The sequence below is a fragment of the Papio anubis genome, unplaced genomic scaffold, assembly GCF_008728515.1.
Source record: "Papio anubis isolate 15944 unplaced genomic scaffold, Panubis1.0 scaffold403, whole genome shotgun sequence".
NCBI lineage: Eukaryota > Metazoa > Chordata > Mammalia > Primates > Cercopithecidae > Papio > Papio anubis.
Genome location: NW_022164195.1, coordinates 30141 through 38272, shown reverse-complemented (window position 1 = coordinate 38272; position 8132 = coordinate 30141). Strand labels below are relative to the sequence as shown.

At 36.3% G+C, this 8132-nt stretch overlaps 1 pseudogene; it reads left to right on the top strand.

The window, feature by feature from the left end:
* Positions 1-1252: 1252 nt before the first annotated feature.
* On the top strand, positions 1253-3715 carry LOC116273157 (annotated as a pseudogene).
* Positions 3716-8132: the final 4417 nt, after the last annotated feature.

The window sequence follows — 8132 nt, the reverse complement described above, 5'->3', positions numbered from 1 at the left end:
CTGAAAATGGGCTTTTCTTTTCTATGAAATGGACAGGCTGCAAACCTTTACCCTCTGCTTCTCTTTTAAATATAAGTTCTAGTTTCAGATCATTTATTTACTCATGTATGTGAGCATAGATTGTTAGAAGCAGCCAGTGCACATCTTGAGTGCTCGGCTATTCAGAAATTTCTCTCACCAGATACTCTAAATCATCACTCTCAAGTTCAAATTCTCTTATCCCTAGAGTAGGGGCAAAATGCAGTCAGGCTCTTTGCTAAAGCATAGCAGAAGTGACCGTTACTTCAGTTCCCAATAAATTCCTTATTTCCACCTGAGACCTCCTCAGTCTGGATTTCACTGTCCATAACACTATCAGCATGTTGGTCACAACCATTCAACAAGTCTCTAGGAAGTTCCAATCTTTCCCTCATATCTTCTTCTGAGACCTCCAATTGGGTCTCATAAGAACTCAGTATTGTGATGACAGCACCTAGGGGGAATGGTGTTAAACCATAAGAAACTGTTCTTCTGATCCAATGATCTCCCACCAGGCCCCACATACAGCATTGGAAATTACATTTCAACATGAGATTTGGGTGGGGACAGAGTTTCAAACCATATTATCTGATAAATAATGTGAAAGTGTAGAGACAATTGACCAAGGGCTCTGGGTAAAGTTAAGGCTGGCATCACATGAGATGTCTCCATGTGAGACATTAGCGGTATCAGTGCAATATTCAAATGTAGATAACAAACATGCAGTTAAAAGTATGAACCTGGGAAAATAGGACACCATAGATATATTCAAAAAATATTCCACGAATGAAAATTTTGATGTATTTCACTACATGATATCAATCATTTATGGCTAATAGAGTAAGAAAAAGAAAAAGAGAGAAAAATATTTGTAACAGATAATGTAAAGTTTTAATTACCTTAATTTATAAAGAAGTCATATGAGTTAATTGAAAATGGCAAATACCTTCAATAGGAGAAAAAAAATTAAAAATAGAAAAGGATAATTTACGTTTAAAAAAATCCAGTGGGCCATGCCCACTCGGCCCTGCCCCCCCTCACCCTCCGCTCTCACGGGTCTACCTCAGAGTGTGGCACCTCTCGCGCCAGTGCGAGCCTGAGCTGGCGCGGACTCCAGGAGGCTCGCAGAAGGGGAGGGCCCGGCGATGCGAGAGCTGAGCATCGCCAGGGCGGGAGGCAGGGTGCAGCCTCTTCGTCCGCAGCACCAACTGTCGTGTGGTGAGACCTCTGATGAAAGAAAAGATGTTGTCCGGGGTTAAGAGTAGTTTCCACCACTTGTACTTTGGCATGTCGACATTTGCACATAAAAGAAAAAGGCAAGCCATTTATGCTGAATCCAAGAACAAACAAGGGAATGGCATTTAGTTTACAAGAACGACAAATGCTTGGTCTTCAAGGGCTTCTACCTCCCAAAATACAGACACAAGATATTCAAGCCTTAGGATTCCACAGAAACTTGAAAAAAATGACTAGCCCTTTGGAAACATATATCTACATAATGGAAATACAAGAAAGAAATGAGAAATTGTTTTATCGAATACTTCAAGATGACACTGAGAGTTTAATGCCAATTGTATATACACCAACAGTTAGTCTTGTCTGCTCCCAGTATGGACACATCTTTAGAAGACCTAAGGGATTATTTATGTCGATCTCAGACAGAGGTCATATTAGATCAATTGTGGATAAGTGGCCAGAAAATCATGTTAAGATTGTTTTAGTGACTGATGGAGAGAGAATTCTGGGTCTTGGAGAGCTGAGTGTCTATGAAATGGGAATTCCAGTAGGAAAAATGTGTTTGTATACAGTTTGTGCCTGAATATGGCCTGATAGATGTCTACCAGTGTGTATTGATGTGGGAACTGATAATATCGCACTCTTAAAAGACACATTTTACATAGGCTTGTACCAGAAACAAGATCGCACACAACAGTATGATGACCTGATTGATGAGTTTATGAAAGCTATTACTGACAGATATGGCTGGAACACACTCATTCAATTTGAAGATTTTGGAAATCATAATGCATTCAGGTTCTTGAAAAAACATCAATAAAAATATTGCACTTTCAATGATGATATTCAAGGGACAGCTGCAGTAGCTCTAGCAGATCTTCTTGCAACACAAAAAGTTATTAATAAACCAGTCTCCAAACACAAAATCTTATTCCTTGGAACAGGAGAGACTACTCCTGGAATTGCAAATCTCAAAAAAGTATGTCTATGGTAGAAAATGGCCTGTCAGAAGAAGAGGCACAAAAGAAAATCTGGATGTTTGACAAGTATGGTTTATTAGTTAAGGGGCAGAAAGCAAAAATAGATAGTCATCAGGAACCATTTACTTACCCAGTCCCAGAGAGCATACCGGATACTTTTGAAGATGTGGTGAATACAATGAGGACTTCAACTACAATTGGAGTTGCAGGTGCTGGCCATCTTTTCACTCCTGATGTAATCAGAGCCATGACCCCTATCAATGAAAGGCCTGTAATATTTACATTAAGTAATCCTATAGCACAGGCAGAGTGCGCGGCCAAAGAAGCATATACACTTACAGAGCGCAAGTGTTTGTTTGCCAGTGGCAGTCCATTTGGGCCAGTGAAACTCACAGATGGGAGAATCGTTACACCAGATCAAGGAAACAATGTATATATTTTTCCAGGTGCATCTTTAGCTGTTATTCTCTGTAACACCCAGCATATTAGTGACAATGTTTTCCTAGAAGCTGCAAAGGCATTGACAAGCCAAATGACGGATGAAAAGTTAGCCCAAGGGAGACTTTACCCACCACTTGCTAATATTCAGAAAGTTTCTATTAACATTGCTATTAAAGTTACAGAATACCTATATGCTAACAAAATGGCTTTCCAATACCCAGAACCTGAAGACAAGGCCAAATATGTTAAAGAAAGAATATGACGGAGTGAATATGATTCCCTGCTGCCAGATGTGTGTGAATGGCCGGAACCCGCTTCAAGCCCTCCTGTGATAACAGAATAGAAGCACTCCCCTGACAAATACTTCCTGTACTCCGGGGAACCCCTGTTTTTCAGACAAGAAGAGATAATGTCCTCAGTTTTATGGTGTTTTCTGTATTTTGTTCTCCTGACCACTTTGGTTAACATATTTTTTCCACATGTCTCCACATCTGTTGGGGTAGACCTGTTGATGGATTGCCGACCAGCACCCTACAATCAGTTAATTGTGATGCTTTAATTCTAACATAAATACCATACCACATTCAGGAGACAGACAGAAAAAGTTTGTTTGTCGATGTCTTCACTTGTACTCTAATTCAGACTTGCCGAAGTACTTGCTATTTACTATTATGGATACTAATCTTCTCTCACCTAGTTCTTTTAGAGCTACTAAAATAGAAATTTACTTTTATGTATACAAGTACAGAATTTGGGAAAGAAACTAAATTTTCACCAAATTACAAGGAAAAATGGTCAGTATCTAAAAATGTTCTTCTATGTCTTGCTTCATCTTACCTTCATACTCTGAAATTCTCTTATAGCAGACAGAGCTAGGGAAATATTAAAAATGTACCCTATTTATTTTCTGGAACTAAATCAAGGCTTGAATATAACATTATGAGAGTAATGGGAACTATTGCTGCTTTTAAATAAATAAAAGTCATTGTTTTCAACAGTGTATAAAAATCACAGTGAGGACTGGGAGCGGTGGCTCACGCTTGTAATCCCAGCACTTTGGGAGGCCGAGGCGGGTGGATCACGAGGTCAGGAGTTCGAGACCAGCCTGGCCAATTTGGTGAAACCCCGTCTCTACTAAAAATACAAAAATTAGCTGGGCATGGTGGCGTATGCCTGTAGTCCCAGCTACTCAGGAAGCTGAGGCAGGAGAATCACTGAGGCAGGGTTCAAACCCACGAGGCAGAGGTTGCAGTGAACCGAGATTGCACCACTGACTCTAGCCTGGGCAACAGAGAGCCCATTTAAAAACAAAACAAAACAAGCAAACAAAAAACATAGTGTAACCTTTTTAAAATAAATATCTTAAATTTAAAAAAAAGATCCTTTTTATGCCCTCCTGGTACACAGGTGGTGTTATCAATCTTGATATCTGAGTCAAATTTGAGTGTGTAGGCATCTATTCTGTCTCTGGGAAGCAATCACAATAGTTATTTAAGCCTTCTATTTTGTGGTGATCTTCCTACTTGTTCCATCTAGTATTGAAAATGAGTATTGAAGTCTCTAATAATTTTTTTTTCAATTGTTTCTTCCTCCTTCAATTCTGTCAGGTTTTGCTGACAGAATTTGAGGGCTTTATTAAATGCATTTGTAGTTATTAGATCTTAAAGGTAGATTTATCTCTTTATCATTACAAAATTTTCTCATTGTTTACAAACACTTTTAACTCTACTTTGTCTTAGTGTAGCATTGCAGCTCATTTTTGTTTACTGATTGCATATTATAACTTTTTCATCCTTTTACTTTCAACCTCTTTGTTTTTTGAATCTAAAACATGTCTCTCATAGGGATCATAGAGTTGAATCATAACTTATTTATTCTGTGGATATCTGCCTTTTGATTGGATATGGTGGGGTTTACATCTACTTTGTTATATGTTACTATATGCATCACGTATTTTTACCTCTTTTCCTCTATTACTATCTTCTTTTATGTTAAATAGTTACATTCTAGCATACCATTTTCATTGCTTTGTTTATTTGCTAAAAGTTTGAGGATTTTCTTTTTGTGGTTGCTATGGGGATGGGAATTAGTATCTTAATTTTAAAAGATCTAGTTCAGAATAACAGTAAATTTTTATAGTATGTGAAAACATGCTCCAATATTTCTATTTTCTCCTTTGTTTACTATTAATGCTGTACAAATTGCATGTTTATACATTATAATCTTTTAACTCTGTTTTATAATGATTATTTTGTGCAGCTATCATCTAAAACAGTGTAAGGCAAGGAATACAAACAAACCACATTTACACTGGCTTTTATATTTATCTTCGTAGTTTTCTTTTCCTTTTTTCTTTCTTTCTTTCTTTTTTTTTTTTTTTTTTTTTTTTTGAGACAGGGTCTTGCTCTGTTGCCCAGGCTGGAGTGCAATGGTGTAATCTTGGCTCACTGCAACCTCCGCATCCTGGGCTCAAACAATCTTCTGGTCTCAGCTCCCCCAGGTAGCTGGGACTACAGGCATGTGCCACCATGCCTGGCTAATTTTTTTTTTTTTTGTATAGATGAGGCTATTCCGTGATGCCCAGGCTGGTCTCCTCAAACACCTGGGCTCAAGCAAATCTCCTTCCTAAGCCTCCAAAGTGCTGTGACTACAGGTATGAGCCACTGCATCCAGCCCTCTTTGTAGTTATTTTTTGTTGCACTTTACTTCTTGATGTGAATTTGAGTTTCATAAAGTGTTTTATTCATTTCAGCCTAAAGAACTTACTTTAATGTATCATGCAGGGCAAGTCTACAAGCAAGAAATTATCTTTCTCTCTCTGTTTAATTGGGCATGTCTTAACTTCTTTTTTATTTTTACATGAAATTTTAGCTGGATATAGAATTCTCAGCTTACAGTCTGAGATATTTTGAACATGTCATTCCACTGTCTTCTGATATCCAGGGTTTCTGATGAGAAGTCAGTTATTACTTTTACAAGGATCTCTGCAATATGTTACGTTAATCCTTCTCACTGCTTTCAAGGATTTGTATTTTTCATTTATTGTCATCGATTAACTTGTTAGACTTATTCTACCTGGAATTGCAGCTAAATTTATTCTATCTGAGCTTCTTGAATTTGAAGATTAGTATCTTTTATACAATTTCGGAGTGTTTTGGAAAGTACTTCTTTAAAAAATTTTCTAGTCATTTCTCTGGTATTGCATTATGTGGATGTTGATACAATTTGTATGGGCTCACATGTCTCTGAGGATCTGTTCATATATTTTTCTGCTTCTCAGACTGAATAGTCTCTATTGACCTATCTTCAGTGTTGTTCATTAATTCATCTGCCAGCTTCTCAGACTGAATAGTCTCTATTGACCTATCTTCAGTGTTGTTCATTAATTCATCTGCCAGCTCAAATATGTTGTTGAAATTTTGGTAAATTTCCATTTCAGTTATACTTTTAATTACTAGAATTTCTATTTGATACTTTCTTATAATTTTATCTGTTGTGAACAGGTCCCCCAAAATCTGGCCATAAACTGGTCCCAAAACTGGCCATAAACAAAATCTCTGCAGCACTGTGACATGTTCACGATGGCCATAACACCCATGCTGGAGGGTTGTGGGTTTACTGGAATGAGGGCAGGAAACACCTGGCCCACCCAGGGCAGAAAACCACTTAAAGGCATTCTTAAACCACAAACAATAGCATGAGCAATCTGTGCCTTAAGGACATACTCCTGCTGCAGATAACTAGCCAGACCCATCCCTGTATTTTGGCCCATCCCTTCGTTTCCCATAAGGGATACTTTTAGTTAATCTAATATCTATAGAAACAATGCTAATGACTGGCTTGTTGTTAATAAATATGTGGGTAAATCTCTGTTCAGGGCTCTCAGTTCTGAAGGCTGTGAGAACCCTGATTTTCCACTTCACACCTCTATATTTCTGTGTGTGTGTCTTTAATTCCTCTAGCACTGCTGGGTTAGGGTCTCCCCAACCAAGCTAGTCTTGGCATTTATCTCATTACTAATATTCTTTATTTCATGAGGCAGCATTCTGATGGTTTTATTGTTAGATATAATTTATTTAGTTCTATTAATGTATTTTGATAGATCATTTAAAATCTCTATGAAGCCTAAAATCTAAGCCTTCTCAGGGTCATTTAATAGCTACTTTCTGCTACCCTGTGTTTCAGGCATATTTTCCTATGTCTTTGCACATCTCTTATTTATTTCTAAAAGCTGAACAGTTTTGATAACATATTATAGTTAATCTGATACTCACATCTACCTAATCAAAGTATATTCTTGTTCTTTTAAAATTTGTTATTCTTTTTTGTTTAATATTATTTAAAATTTATAAGTGAAGTTGAATTTTATCAAATGATCTTCATGAATCTCTATTGAGATAAAGATATAGTTTTTCTCCTTCATTCTATTGATGTGATGGATGACATGACATTTATTGATTTGCATATGTTGAACCATCCTTGCATTCCTGGGATAAAACTCACTTGATCATGGTGTATTATATTTTTGATGTGTTGTTGAATTTGGTTTGATAATATTTTGTTGAGAATTTTTGCATCTCATCTATGTTCTTTGAAGATATTGGTCTGAGGTGTGTGTGTGCATGTGTGTGTGTGTGTGTGTGAGTGTGTCTGGTTTTGGTATCAGAGTTATGCTAGTCTTATAAAAAGAGTTAGGAAAAATTTATTCTGCTTCACTTTTTCATAATAGTTTGAGAAGAGTTGGCATAATTTTTTTTAAGATACAGTAAAATTCAGCAGTAAAGCCATATAATCTGGGACTTTTCTTTGTTGGGAGGCTTATTACTGATTCCATCTTGTTAATTGTTATTGACCTGTTTAGGATTTCTATTTCTTCTTGGTTCAACATCAGTAGGTTGTATTTGTACAGGAATTTATCCATTTCCTGTAGATTTTCTTGTTTGTTAGTATATGGTTGTTCAAAGTAGTCTCTATTAATACCTTGTATTTTGGTGCTAATTATTGTGATGTCTCCTTTTTGTTTCTAATTTTATTTATTTGTGTCTTTTTATGTCTATCTAATAGTTTATTGATCTTGTTTATCATTCCAAATAACCAATTTTTTTGTTCATCTTTTGCATTTTTTACTTAACTTTTTGTTTTGATTTCTGCTCTAATCTTTATTGTTTCTTTTACTAATTTTCGGTTTTTTCTCACTTTTTAAAAGAGATATTATCAGGTAATTTATCTGAAATCTTACTAGCTTTTTGATGTAGTCATTTATCACTCTAAACTTTCCTCTTAGTATTGTTTTTTTTCTGAGTCCCAAAGGTTTTGACGCATTGCATTTCTAGTTTCATTTGTCTCAATAAAATTTAAATACATTTTATTTTTAATTATTCCCCTCGCCTATTTATCATTCAGTAGCATGTTGTTTAATTTCTATGTATTTGTATAGTTTCAAATATTTCTTATTTC